This window comes from Camellia sinensis, chromosome 7, assembly GCF_055761805.1.
Source record: "Camellia sinensis isolate YWXY chromosome 7, ASM5576180v1, whole genome shotgun sequence".
NCBI classification, from domain to species: Eukaryota; Viridiplantae; Streptophyta; class Magnoliopsida; order Ericales; family Theaceae; genus Camellia; species Camellia sinensis.
This window is the reverse complement of record NC_138967.1, coordinates 178,007,691-178,023,493: the sequence shown is the minus strand read 5'-3', so window position 1 is coordinate 178,023,493 and position 15,803 is coordinate 178,007,691. Positions and strand designations below refer to the sequence as shown.

Sequence of the window (15,803 nt, the reverse complement as noted above, 5' to 3'; positions counted from 1 at the left end):
TACAGAAGTTATGAGATTATTATGCGAAAAATAATGGGCCAAATTACACTTTGTAGTTTTATACTTGATGTGTATAAGCCCATAAAGGCCATGAACCACCCACGGCCCATCACTTGAAGCACAGTGCATAACCCAGCTGACGAGGTCCAGGACAGCTGGAGTCCAACATGACACAAAGAGCCAATGACATTCAGACACACGGCAAGAGAAGGATGAACCACATCAGCAGACAAAGATCTGCAAAGTTATTGACACTGCACATCACCATTAATGCAGCCCATCACAGCATTTATTACGACAACACCTCTCCGCTGGAATAGGACCCCCTTACCCTGAGCAAGGCGAGCTACAACATAGGCTTTCGACAAGGAAAGCAGGTCGGAAGGGACAACAAAATGATTGCCAAAGGATATAAGCGAACGTTGTAGACAAGGAAAAAGGTTAAGTTCTTTATCTCAAATCCTCTCCCATATACTCTGCTTCTCTTCCTAACTTGTTCGTCGGAGAGTTCGTTGGGGGACTATCCCGTTCCCCGTTGAACTTGTTTGCAGGATATCCGGTGGGCTCGATCTTCTGGGCTTGGCCTTGGGGAGCTTGGATCAGTCTGATCCATCCACTGGGACGAACGGTATCAATAGTTGGCGCCGTCTGTGGGAACGCTTTGCTCCGCACGCCGGTTGTGATCACTGTCGCCGGAGGCCCCGTTCCAACAACCTCTCTCTCCTACCCATCAAAGTGCATGGTCACGACTAGATCCATGGCTTCTCACAATAATGATACCGACCATCAAAACGACCCCCCCAATCCAAATAACCCACCACAGTACTTTATCGAGCTTGCCAACAGCATCAACCGCATGGCCGAACAAAACCAGGCCTTGATAAATGCCTTACTCCAAAGGAACCTTCCGATTCCTCCTCCACCACCTCCAGATATTCCCTCCAACCGAGAAAGAACCCCGAGCCATACTGCCCCCCAACCCCATCCACCCAACCTGGAAGGTTTGCAACCTCTCCACCCACACATAAATCCACCACCGCCACCTCCACACCTGTCGGTCGTAGCACCAGCCCCTGAAGGGGAGGCCAGCAGCGTCCAACCTCTACTGACTGACCAGGGAGACCACGTTCCACTCTGGGACGCCGAGCTCCGAGCAATGAAGCTCCAACTCCAAGGAGTCATCCAGAACATTCGGAATAAACCCTCTACCACGGCAAATTCACCATTTGTTGCCTCCATTCAGGACAAACCTTTGCCCGCCAAATTCAAGATGCCCACCATTGACTCCTTTGATGGTACGACAGATCCAGTCGACCATCTGGAGACCTATCGTACACTCATGATCCTTCATGCCTTCCCCGACGAGATCATGTGTCGGGCTTTCCTCGTGACACTGAAGGGGTCAGCCCGACTGTGGTTCAGTCAGTTACCGGCGGACTCTGTCTCCACTTTCCAGTATTTCACCGACTCCTTCCTTAGCCATTTCATTGGAGCCCAACGCCAACGCCGTCCTGCAACCCAACTCCTCAACATCCGTCAGACCGAGGGGGAGTCACTACGTAGCTTCGTTACCCGCTTCAACACCGAAGCCCTACAAGTAGCGGAGAATGACGATAAGGTCATCCTTACGGCTTTCATGGCCGAGCTGCGATCGTCCGATTTCCTTTTCTCCCTCTCCAAAAACCCCCCGACCTCTATGGCAACCCTATTATCCAAAGCTCAGAAATATATGAATGCCGAAGATTCATTGGCCGCTCGCCAAGATCCAATATCCAAAAACCCACCCCCTAGAGAAAAAAGAAAAGACTCAGAACCAAGAAACACCCAGTATAACAGCCAAATGCCCCAATATCCCGACCGACCTCCTCGCACTGGCCGGCCGGCACCAGCACGACCCCCCGGTCGGTTTGAGCGGTACACACCCCTCAATTCTCCTATTGAACAAGTTCTCCACCCAATCCAACGGGATTACCCCCTCAAATGGCCCTTGCCTTCACGGACCCCTTCCAACCGGAAAGACCAGTTCAAATACTGTCGCTTCCACCAGGACCACGACCACAACACTGATGATTGCATCAACCTCAAGGATCAGGTCGAGACCCTCATTCGTCAAGGGCGCCTCAGCCGATTCACGGACACCCGCCCACAACAGAGGCAACGAACCGAGCCCCTCAGAAACAACCGTCGACATACCCCACCTTGGCAGCCAGCCCAACCTGCCCAAGGCCATGACCGCCTCTCACAACAGCCTCGGCTCCCAGGTAACCCCCCTTCCACCAGTTGGTGAGATCCGAGTCATTTTTGGTGGCCTTGCTTGCGGCGGACCGTTCCGCTCCGCTCAGAAAGCAGAGCTTAGGAAAATAAGGCAAGGTTCGGACAAAGCAGTGGACACGGTAGACCGACCTTCCAAGTAGCCCAAGAAGTGGACAGAGCCCATCACCTTCACGGACGCCGATTGTACAGGCATCCGTTATCCTCATGATGACCCCCTCGTCATTTCTGCCCTTCTCTCCAACTATAAGGTCAGGCAGGTTCTCATCGACAACGGTAGTTCGTCTGACATCATATTCCTCAGTTGCTTCCGCCAGCTAAAAATTGGGGAGGAAAGCCTATCCCCTCTCCAAACCCCCTTAGTCGGTTTCACTGGCGACCGGGTGACCTCCATCGGCTCCGTTGACCTCCCCATCACTATTGGCGAATACTCACGACAGACTACCAAGTTACTCACCTTCCTTGTGGTCGACTGTCCCTCTGCCTACAACATCATCCTCGGTCGTACCGCCCTCAACGCTTTCCAAGCTATCACTTCAACCTATCACCTCGCCATAAAGTTCCCCACCGATCAGGGGGTTGGGACAGTACGGGGAGAGCAGACCATCGCCAGGGAATGTTATGTCGCCTCACTCAAAGAAGTCAAGCTGAAGGAGGCCATGATCATTAAAGGACTTGACGCCCGAGATGAGGATGAACTGGTCAGGGGCGAACCGGTGGAGGAGCTCGTTGGAATTCCCATCGATCCCACCAACCCAATGAAAACTGCTAAGATCGGCAGCCAGCTATCCCCCCAAGCCAAGGCCGACCTTACTGCACTTCTGACCGAGCACAATGATGTATTCGCCTGGAGTCATTCAAATATGCCAGGCATCGACCCTTCTTTTATAACTCATCGCCTTAACGTTGAACCTCATTTCCGACCGTACCGCCAAAAGCAGCGCATCTTTCTTCCGGAGCGCAATACTCTTATAGCCGCAGAGGTCGACAAACTCCTTGAGGCCTAATTCATCAAAAATGTCGACTACCCTAAATGGCTGTCAAACGTGGTCCTCGTCCGCAAGAACAATGGCAAATGGCGACTTTGTGTCGATTACTCTGACCTGAACCGAGCTTGCCCCAAAGACAGCTATCCTCTGCCCGCCATAGATCTGCTGGTCGATGCCACGGCCGGTCATCAAATGCTCAGCTTCATGGATGCTTTCTCCAGCTACAACCAAATTCTCATGCACCCGTCCGACCGGGAACATACATCCTTCATCACCGACCGAGGTACCTACCATTACTAAGTAATGCCATTCGGATTGAAAAACGCTGGGGCCACCTACAAACGGTTGGTCAATGCCGTCTTCCATTACCAAATAGGTCGGAATATGGAAGTATACGTCGACGATATGCTAATCAAGAGCAAACTCTCCACCGATCACTTGATAGACCTGCGGGAGACCTTCGCCACACTACGCAAGTACCAAATGAAGCTCAACCCAGAGAAGTGTGCCTTCGGTGTCGGATCTGGGAAGTTTTTGGGTTTTATGGTCAGCCAGCGGGGCATTGAAGCTAACCCTGAAAAAATCAAGGCCCTGGTTGAGATGCAGTCTTCCAGGACGGTCAAGGAGGTTCAAAGACTCACTGGCCGAGTTGCCGTCCTCAACCGTTTCATTTCCCGTGCAACACATAAGTGCTTACCGTTCTTCAAAGTTCTTTGGCAAACTTTTGAATGGACAACTGAATCTGAGGAGGCTTTTCAGCAGTTAAAGCAGTGCATGGCCAATCCACCTCTCCTTTCACAAGCAATTACGGGCGAGTCCCTCTTCCTCTACTTAGCCGTCTCAAGCACCGCAGTCAGTGCAGCTCTTATTAGGGAAGACGACTCTGTCCAACGACCGGTCTACTACATCAGTCGGGCTCTCAGGGAAGCAGAGCAGAACTACCCCCTGTTAGAAAAATTATCCTTGGCCTTGGTCACCGCCTCTAGACGACTCCGTCCTTACTTCCAAGCCCATTCCAGAGTGGTCCTTACCGACCAACCCTTGAAGAAGGTCATGCAGCAACTAGAACTTTCCGACAGACTTATGCAGTGGTCAGTGGAACTCAGCCAGTTTGACATCTCTTACCGACCTCGAACAACAATTAAGGGACAGGCTATCGCCGACTTCATCTTGAAATTCACTAATCCTACCCCAACCACTGCCCCTCCACCCTTGCCAGCTCCCATCGAGCCAGAAGACCCTTACTCTTGGACTCTCAATGTCGACGGATCATCCCGTAGGCAAGGTAGTGGGGCTGGCCTCATTCTCACCAGCCCTGAGGGTGGGTATTTCAAATGTGCGCTCTGCTCCTTGTTTGAAGCCAGTAACAATGAGGCCGAATATGACACACTAATAGCAGGCCTTCGCCTAGCCAGGGACATTGGTGTCAACCATATCCGAGTGCTCAGCGACTCTCAGCTCATCGTCGGACAGATCACAGGCGAATTCGACGCCAATGAGGGCACGATGCGAACTTACAGGGATCTCGCACTCCCCCTTGTTCGCCTCTTCAATACCTTTCACATCAAGCACATTCCTAGGGCAGAGAACTCTAAGGCAAGTGAGATGGCCCAGCTAGCTTCCGCAGACCAGTCCGCCCTCAGCAAGGGTGTCCGCCTCAAATACCTGTCCTACCCCGCCATTTTCCCCGACCAGCATGAAGTACAATTCCTCCAAATTGAGCCCATCCCTTGGGCATCGGATATCTTTCGATTTCTGACAGCAGGGGAACTCCCAGATGACCACCAGCAAGCTGCCAAAATCAGGGTACTATCCTCCAATTACATCCTTGTCGACGGCATTTTGTACAAACGTGGTTTCTCACGCCCCTATCTGCGGTGCCTCAATCTGACTCAAGCAACTTATGTGATGCAAGAAATTCATGAGGGTATCTGCGGCAATCACTCGGGCGGCAGGTCCTTGGCCCACAAGATACTTCGCACAGGATATTTCTGGCCTACTCTTAACCAAGACGCGGCTGACTTCGTGCTCAAATGTGACAAGTGTCAGCACTTTGCCAATATCCCCCATGCTCCTCCTACAGAGTTGATCACGCTTTGCAGCCCCTACCCATTCGCCAAATGGGGAATCGACCTGGTCGGTCCACTTCCCACCGGCCGAGGTCAGACCAAGTTCGCAATCGTCGCCATTGATTACTTCACCAAGTGGGTAGATGCAGAACCCCTCGCTACCATTACTGAACGGAACACGACCAAGTTTATCTGGCAATCAATCGTTTGCAGGCTTGGCATCCCCCAGGCCATCGTCTCCGACAACGGTAAACAATTCGACAACGCCAAATACAAAAAGTTCTGTTCGGACCTGCAGATTCAGCCTTGCTTCTCTTCCCTCGGTCATCCCCAAGCCAATGGCCAAGTTGAGGTCACCAACCGTTCCCTTCTGAAGATCATCAAAACAAAGCTAGAAGCTGCTAAGGGACTTTGGGCTGAGAAGCTTCCAAATGTACTCTGGGCTTATCGAACTACAGCTCGGACTCCCACTGGGGAAACCCCTTTCCGCTTAACATACGGCGCTGAGGCGGTTATCCCAGTCGAAGTCGGTCTGCCTACCCCCAGGGTTTTACATTCGGATCCAGCACTAACTGAAGAACTACGTCGGGCAGACCTGGACCTAATTGAAGAACTCAGAGACACCACTGCTGTCCGACTGGCCTCATACCAACAGAAAATGAGAACACACTACAACTGCAAGGTCCGACCAAGGGAGTTCACTGTAGGGGATCTTGTCCTGAGAGAAGCAACCCTTGCTACCAAAAATCCGACCGAGGGTAAATTAGCAGCCAAGTGGGAGGGACCTTACATTGTGAAAGCTCGACCTCGACCAGGCACCTACCGACTTCAGGACATGGAAGGCCGAGACCTCCCCCACCCATGGAACGCCGAACTCCTTAAACGTTACTTTCAATAAAGCTCCTATTTTTGTATTGCTCAGTCACTATATTTTCTTTTTGGGAAATTCACACATTCTTGATATTCCCCCACGCAATGTAACTTCTTGATTATATATCTCAGCTATCTATATGTTGTCTCAGTAACATTCTTATTTGCAGCATTAAAAGCCTCCGTAGTAAAAACCTCAGCCAGACTGAGCACTAAAAGCCTCAGCCAGACTGAGCACTCAAAGGCTCAGCCAGACTGAGCACTCAAAGCATCAGCCAGACTGAGCACTAAGAGCTTCAGCCAGACTGAGCACTCAAAGCCTCAGCCAGACTGAGCACTCAAAGCTTCAGCCAGACTGAGCACTAAGAGCCTCAGCCAGACTGAGCACTAAAAGCCTCAGCCGGACTGAGCACTACAAGCCTCAGCCAGACTGAGCACTTAACGCCTCAGCCAGACCGAACACTAAACGCCTCAGCCAGACTGAGCAAGAGCCGCCTCGGGTAGTCCAACCGTTAACACACTCAGCCAGACCGAGCGCTTAAGACCCCATCCGGACTGAGTGTGAAGCACTCGGCCAGGCCTAACATATTGGGCTCGGTCAAAACCACCCCTGCAAGATTTCACACGTGTGGAATTAATAGTCACACTTAGTCACAATTCCAGGTCCAAGTCTTCACAACACTCTTTACTTAGTCAAATTCCAAAGACGTTCTTATCACTTTTTTTAAATTCCAGGTCCAAGTTCACAGGCTTATCATTTTAAGTCTCACTTTGTTTTGTGGCGTTCTCAACTTTAGTCTGCATCCAGTCTTTATTACAAGTTTAAATTTCACTCTTATTAACCAGGAGTTCTATGCACACTACGCCCACGCTCCATTTATCTCAGACACACAAACAGAAACAATCAAATGACAATCAAACGAAATTTTATTCATTTACAACTTTGTGTAAAAGTTCATTACAGCAGTTCATATACAAATATTCATTACAAAAAAAAAATAAAATAAAAACAAACAAAAACAACAAACCAACAAACTATCTTTTTCTCCTGCCGCCCCAGTTACTCCTCTTCACTGGAGCAGAGGTCCTCTTCTTCAATGCCTTCATCCAGGGGGGTTTGTGCTACATCGTCTTCGCCGATTGTTACATTACTAAGGTCTAAGTCTGGGAACAGATCTTCAGCTCTACGTTTGAACATCTTTCAGCCACTGTCCCAGTACTCAGCCATTTTGTGCTTATAAAAGTCCGACTGTTGGAAGCTCTCAATAACTTCTGCTTCAGTTCTGCCTCCAGCAGTCGTCCTCAATGGGCCCGCCCCCCCAGATTCCTGCCTAGCCAGGCTACTCGCAACCGCGGCATCAACCGCCATCTGAAATTCGGCCGACCCTTTGAATTGCTCCACTGCTGCGACGCACAGATCGGGATAAGCTGCCCTTTCAGAGGCTGCCTTTACCATTTCTTCGTCCAGCTCTTTCTGCAGGGCCGACCTCTCTGACGCAGCCTTTGCCCGTTCTGCCTCCAACTCCTTCCGCAGGCTTTCCTTCTTCGTCGTCGCCTGCACTCTCTCTACTTCCAACTCCTTCTGAAGCCTCTCCGTCTCCTCCACTGCCTTGGCGCACTCTCCCTCCAGCTCCTTCTAGAGATCGCCCACCTTCCCATCGGCTTCATCTTTTTGCCTGACCAGCTCTTCGTTACTACTCATGGCCTCTTCATGTCGCTCAACCGCCACGGCACAAGCTCTTTGGGCCTCCTCCACCTTCTTTTGCTCGCCAGCAAGCTGGAACTCGAGCGACACAACCTGGCGGCGTGTGTCCTCCAGCTCCGCCTTAACCGTTTGCAGCTCAGTGTGGGCACTCTCCCAACTTGCACTCTTCTCCTTTAACTTTGCAAGCTGGGCCTTGGCCTCATCTGCCTTGAGTTTGGCAGCCCCTGCCTTCCTCAGCAGGGCCCCTGCTAAGGTGGTTACCTCCATTTGAACGGAGTATAACCCCCTTAGCAGCTCAGCCTCGTTGAATCTGGAGGCCGAGCGCAGGGCTGCCTCTTCTACAATCCCTACAAGGCGATCTGCCCCTGCTCTGGCTGGGCCTTCCTCTCCCTCCAGCCGCCCCGCCACCGCACGAGCATGGTAGATCGCCGTGGTCCCACCGACTCCTCTTTCTTGAGGTACAAGACCCCCCTGGGGCTGTCCCTACCTCCTTGGCCCAGGGCCAACAGCCTCACCCTCCACTTGCCTTTCGGGGACGACCTTTGTGACCTCTGAGGAAACATCCACCACTTCTGGGCCACCTATCCTTCCTGGGGCCCCCTCCACTTCTCCCCCTTCAGACCCCACGGCCGCACTGGTTTCTTTCACACTCTTCTCCCTCCTTCTCTTCTGGGCAGACACTTCCTCACTCTGACTCACTCTCTTTTTCTTCCTTCCTACGCCCAATGCCTCCATCTCCTTCAACGACCTCTCCTTCAAAGGGTCTGCTGGGGGTGGCAGCGGCACAAAATTACCCAAGTTTTTCTCTCCCAAGGGTTTGGGGCGAGGTCGAATCCGCTCCCTCGCAACAGGTTTGGGTGGCCGGTCGGCCTGGGACTCTTTGAATTGTTGGGCTTTGGCAAGAATGGCCTAATCCTCTGCCTTCTGCACCCTTCTCCTAGCCTCCAACTCCGCTCGGTCGAGATCCCCACTACTTGGTTTTGGCCCCAACCCCGCCTCAAACAATGCCGACGGCTGAACGAGCTCGTCCCATTTGGCCTTTTCTCTCTCCCTCTACTCCTTCACCCTCCTCACCCTCCCTTCCGCTGCTGCCCCCAGTTTCAACTCCACGGACCTGATGGGCACTTTCCACACAGTGCGCGCTCCAAGCCCCCCATTGGCAGACACATAGAACCATCGCAGCCACCACCCCTTGATTGACGACGGCAGACCCACCACCAACCCCTTCCCCACTGCAGCCTGCAGGGTGACCCACGTCTCCTGTTGCCCCGACGCCTTATAACACGCAAAGAATTCGTCGACTGTCATGGCCTCCCCTCCATTTGCCTTCGGCCACGCACTGGCACAGGCTAGCAGGATCTTCCATGCGTTAGGCATTAGCTGCCCCGGTGCTACCTCCAAACGGTTAAGCACATCCACCACCACTTGCGGCAGTGGTAACCTCAGTTCACCCTTCAGAGCTTCCTCATAAAGGGAAAACTCCCCTGGCCTGACGTCAGACGGCCTTTTCGTTGCTGTCAGTAGCAACAACTCCACATCCCTGGGGATCTGGTATTTTTCGCGGATAGCCTCCAACTCCGTCTCAGTAATCGTGGATTTGTCAGCCTTCGTGTGCCAATGATCTGGTTCCCCCTGGCTGATTGGTTTTGGAGCCACTATCACGGTGGAACCATGGGATCGTACCATCGGCTCCCCCACCCTCTCTGTCCTATACTGCGCCGCTAGCTCCACAACATCATTATCTCCAAGCGGGTCCACCCTGACAATCGCACTCCCTTCTCCGGCCATTTTTGTGGTATGTCTGCGAATCGCTTCGGCGACAGGAACAAGGAAATTGAAAAAGTGTTGCAAAGGTGTATTGTGAGCAACAAAGGAATTCACACTTGGAATATTTTGATTTTTCATACACAGGTAGGGGAATCGAATAATGCCAAAAGCCCACGGTTTGCCCGTATTCTAAGGGTCCCAATTAATTTTCGCCAGTTTGAAAACTTTTCAAAATCATCCGCCAAAACCGTCTCTTCAACAACCATAATGACTTACCGTTTCATTTCTAATCCAACGCCTAATCTTCCTCCCCTACGAGATGTGGCCACGTGTACGTCCACGATCCACTGTCCCCCCTCTTACCTTGTCTTTTCCACTTCAACTCACCACGTGGCCTGCCGCGTCTCGAGCCCCACGCCTCTCCACCTCACCCTCCCCACGGTCGGCCCTCCTCGCGGTCAGCCTTTCCGCTCGGCCAACACCGCGGTTGGCCCTCCCCTCGGTCAGCCCTCCGATCGGCCCTCCTCGTGGTCAGCCTTCCCGCTAGGCCAACACCGCGGCCGGCCCTCCCCTCGGTCAGCCCTCCGGTCGACCCTCCTCGTGGTCAGCTTTCCCGCTCGGCCAACACCGCGGTCGGCCCTCCCCTCGGTCAGCCCTCCGGTCGGCCCTCCTCGCGGTCGGCCTTCCCGCTCAGCCAACACCGTGGCCAGCCCTCCCCTCGGTCAGCCCTCCGGTCGGCCCTCCTCGCGATCGGCCTCCCAGTCGGTCTACATCGCTGTCGGCCCTCATCGCGGTCAGCCCCCCCTTCTTCCCGGTCGACCTCCATCCTGCCAATCCCTAACACACTCATCTATGTCACTCATAATCCCTTCATTGGACTAAAGCTACACTCGGGACTGGGGGACTACTGATGTGTATAAGCCCATAAAGGCCATGAACCACCCACGGCCCATCACTTGAAGCACAGTGTATAACCCAGCTGATGAGGTCCAGGACAGCTGGAGTCCAACATGACACAAAGAGCCAATGACATTCAGACACACGGCAAGAGAATGATGAACCACATCAGCAGACAAAGATCTGCAAAGTTATTTACACTGCACATCACCATTAATGCAGCCTATCACAACATTTATTACGACAACACCTCTCCGCCGGAACAAGACCCTCTTACCCTGAGCAAGGTGAGCTACATCATAGGCTTTCGACAAGGAAATCAGGTCGGAAGGGACAGCGAAATGATTGCCAAAGGATATAAGCGAACGTTGTAGACAAGGAGAGTTCTCTATCTCAAATCCTTTCCCATATACTTTGCTTCTCTTCCTAACTTGTTCGTCGGAGAGTTCGCTCGGGGACTATCCCGTTCCCCGTTGAACTTGTTTGCAGGATATCCGGTGGGCTCGATCTTCTAGGCTTGGCCTTGGGGAGCTTGGACCAGTCTGATCCATCCACTGGGACGAACGGTATCAACAATACTTTATACTAAATTTTATTTTGCTTTTTGATATTTTAATTGTTTCAACCAACCTTTATAACTTGAGTCAAATTACAATTAGGTCCAATCAAATAACATCGTTCCAAATATTGAATACTTTATGGAATAAGTTTGTTCAAATTTCTTAAAAAGTGTAGCATTTTTCTATAAAAAATAATCTTAAACATATTTTTCTTGGCAGCCACATTGACCATTTTTCCCTCACCTCCCTCACCCACATTGAAAAGGATACACACAAGCCCTCATTGTGTGGTTCCAACGATGCACAATTCAATGGGGAGTCTTTCTGTCAAACCAAAATGAGCCATCCATAACCAAACAAAAGTAATAAACTTACCACCTTTGTTGAGCTACTGGGGCATGAGCATTTCCTTCACAATGAGTTGCAGCATATGACAACAATTCTGCCCACCCTCTACTCATTATCTCCCATTTCCTCTTACTTCCTAACTTGTTCAGCTCCTTAGCTAGATTGCATCCATCAAACAAAACAGATTTGCATCCGCATTCTGCTACATTGCATTCTAATCCTAGAATCTGGCAGGCTATGATCCTTTCTGGCATCAATTTTGATTGTCTACCTTGAAAGAATTGCTTGAAATTTTCAAATATGCTTGGGGCTTCGAATCCATATGTGATTTCAAGACCATTTCGGCTTTATCGTATGTGTGTTGAATTCTGATCTGCACTATACCTTCCACCTCTGACATTATTGCAAGCTGTATGACAATAAGATATGTTAGAATGGTTGAAAGAAAAATAGAAAATGTGTATTTGTATTATATTGAATTGAATACAATAGAAGAGCCTGTATTTATAGGCTGAACACAAAGCTAGATAAGTATAGAAGGTGATAAAGATAGAGATATAAGGAGATAGTGATAAAGAGAGATAGAGATAAGCTATATTTACAATACAAGGAGATAAGTATAAATCTAAATCTAATATATACATTAACAGCCCCCCTCAAACTCAAGGTGGGTAAGCATCAACCAACTTGAGTTTGGAAAATATATCACCAAAACGATTAGGGAGATGAGCCTTGGTGAAATTATTAACAGGTTAATCAGCAGAATAAATAGGAAGAAGATGAACAGTGCTAAGTGTAACATGCTGTCGAATGAAATGATAATCAATCTCAATATGTTTGGTGCGATCATGGAAGACATCATTGTGAGCAATCTAAATGGCACTCTTATTGTCACAATAAAGAGAGGTGGCACCAGGGGAAGAAACACCCATATTAGCAAGGAGCCAACGAAGCCATAAAAGCTTCGGAGTAGTGTTAGCAAGAGCACGATACCTAGCCTCAGTACTAGAATGAGCAACAAGAGTTTGCTTCTTGCTACGCCAAGCAATAAGAGAGTCACCTAAGAAGAAACAAAATCATGTAGTAGAATGATGATCAGTAGAATCCCCTGCCCAATTTGCATCAGAAAATGCATGTAACTATAGAGATGAGTGTGTAGAGTAGTGAAGACCATGAAACATAGTTCTTTTGAGATAGTGCAAAATGCGAACCAGAGCATCATAGTGCGGAGAGCGAGGAGTAGCCATGAACTGATTAACAATGTGAACAACATAGGCAATGTCTAAGGAGTAACTGTGAGATAAACTAGACTACCAACTAGTTGACGATATAAGGTAGCATCAGACAACAGGTGACCATCAAGAAGTGTGAGATGAGTCTGAGGATCAACTGGGATAGGAGTAGTCATGCAATTGGGAAGACCAACACGAGCCAAGAGATCAGAGGTATACTTGGCCTGGGTGGGAAAGTAACCAAAAGAATCATGAGAAATTTCCAAGCCGAGGAAGTAACTAAGCAAACCTAAATCTTTAATCTAAAACTGGTGACTGAGGAACTGTTTGAGACTAGAGATGCCCACTGTGTCATCCTCGGTGATAATCATATCATCAACATAGAGAAAAAGAAGAATAACACCACGCTTTATCTTGCGAATAAACAGAACAAAATCATAGGCACTGAAAGAGAATCCAAAGCCACTAATGGTAGAACTGAACTTGGCAAACCAGGCACGGGGGAGCTTGTTTCAAACCATACAAAGCATGGCGAAGTTTACAAACCTTGGTAGATGGAACTAAGGAACCAGGAGGAGGCTGCATATAAACTTCCTCAGTGAGATTGCCATTGAAAAATGCGTTCTTGACATCCATCCAACAAGACTCCAATGGTGAGCAGCAGTAATGGCAAGTAGGTTACGAACTGAAGTAAGATGAGCAACAAGAGCAAATGTTTCCTCGTAATCAATTTCATATTCTTGAGTAAACCCTCGAGCAATAAGACGAGTTTTATAACATTCAATGGAACCATCAAAGTGGGTTTTGATCTTGTAAACTCATTTGCAACTAACAACACTCTTGCCAGGTGGAAGGTCAACTACATCCCAAGTATGAGCTTTATCTAAAGCCTGCAGTTCATCACTTGCTGCCAAAAAAGGTTAGACCATGTCTCTCGATAGGAAGTAGGTTCATGAGAAGAAAAAGCAGTGGAACCAACAATGAAATCACAAAGAAGTACATAAGGTTGTGTTACCCAAGTAGAATGACGAAAAGGTACCTTTGGTGCAAAAAGATGATGTAGTGGAATCAAGGGATGTATGAGACTCACTGAGATGTGGAGCAGGAGCAGGTACAAAAGCCGGGTCAGGATCAGGTAGTGGAGCAGCAAGACCAAGAGACGGAGCAGAATCCCCAGGATGGGCCAAAGTCATCATTCCAAAAATAGTGTCTGTATCAAGCTCATCAAACAGAAGAGAGGGATCTGTAAAGAATGGTGTAGTGAGAGGAGTGGACAAATAAAACTTAGATATAGAGGAGAACATTTTGTGTTCCCAAAATACTACATGACGAGAGACACGAAGACGACGAGAAAGAGGATCCCAACAACGATAACCTTTATATTCAATCTCATACCCCAAGAAGCAACACAAACAGGCGCAGGGTTCTAATTTGGTATGCTCATGTGGTTGAAGAAGAACAAAACAAGCACATCCAAACACACGAAGACCAGTATAGGCAGGAGGTGTGCCATATAGATGCTTATATGGGGTTTGATTGTTGATGGTAGGGGAAGGAACACGATTGATAGTATAGATTGCTGCGAGAGCAGCTTTTCCCCCAAAACATTCAGGACAAGAAGAATAGATTAAAAGAGCACGAATAGTGTTAAGGATATGGCGATGTTTGCGTTCAGCACGACCATTTTGTTAGGAGGTACCAGGACAAGAATAATGAGAAAGCATACCATTTTGACCAAGAAATGTCAAAAAATGAGTTTCTTTGTATTCCTGAGCATTATCAGCACGAAAAATTTTGATGGTGGAGGAAAATTGAGTTTTAACCATGTGAGAAAAATCATAGTATATTTGGTGTAACTCAGAGCGATACTTCATAAGAAATAACCAGGTAAAACAAGTGAAATCATCGACAAAGATAACAAAGTATTTAGATCCCCCCATAGTAGTATTAGGTGAAGGCCACTAAACATCATAATGTATGAGATCAAAAGGTGCATGAGACATAGAGGTACTAGTAGTAAATGGCAAGGCAAGCTATTTTGCAAGTTGACAAGATAGACAGTCTACTTTATCATTTGGAACATCACCTAATTGACCACTTGAAATGAGAGAGCGTAAATGACCAAAAGACACATGACCTAACCGAGAATGCCATAAAACAATAGGAGAACTAATAGTAGCAGAAGCAACAGTCTCAACATTGGAAGGACTGGAGGAGGGAAGTAGCTCAACTTTTTCGGGCCTCCCCTTTTGGAGAGCTCAAATTGGTCCTACAGCTCAGACTCTTGTCACAGTTCTGAATCTAATCTCACAAAGTGCAATGTGAAACTGATAAACACCAAAGAGTTCAATCCGGCAAATCATTTTGGAAAATTGATTTTAGATCAAATAATGCCAAAACTAAACTGTTTTGCCAGATTATAGAGTCGCCACCTAAATATTTTGTTTTTGAAAAATTTAAGAAACCCTGACTCGTGCCAAAGGCCACGTGTCCGTCATCACCAAAGTTGCCTCGACTTGGGAACTTGGGTACGAGAGGGGAAGGTCCTCAAATGAGCACCGCTGCTCGCCCAATCAAAGATCGGCCTCTACTAATCATGATATATTGTTTTATAAACCTCATGTGTTCTTATTTCGATTATTAGCTAACATTACTATGTGACGAACACATGCAAGTATAGATTAGTTTGCAAGACTCGAAACGAATTCAACTCATGTTTGTTTATGAAAATGATTTGAATTTGCCACTCTCAAGTGGGCTAAAACGCGGATTTGCCATCAAACATGATGGGCTTAAAACATGATTTGCCACTTCGCAAAGTGGGCTTAAAACTCACATTTGTTGAATCGTTCCAATTTAAGCAATCAAAGCCTTCATCTACAGGCATTCATAAAGTTAATCATTTAAGCAAATAGCCTCATGGCAAGCATGCTATCATGACAACATGGCAATCACACTCATGCAAGTATGCTAAAGCGTAAAACTTACCGAGTACTCCAAGCCAAAACAGAAACTAGTTAGAAAGAATGCATGATCCTAACTATGTTAAGTGTCTAATGCAACACATGCAACATGAAATTAATAGGCTCGGCTAC

At 48.5% G+C, this 15,803-nt stretch overlaps 1 pseudogene; it reads right to left on the bottom strand.

The window, feature by feature from the left end:
• The window catches only part of LOC145796319 (uncharacterized), a 32,394-nt pseudogene extending 23,755 nt beyond the window's left edge, over positions 1-8,639 (bottom strand).
• Between the last annotated feature and the right edge of the window lie 7,164 nt (positions 8,640-15,803).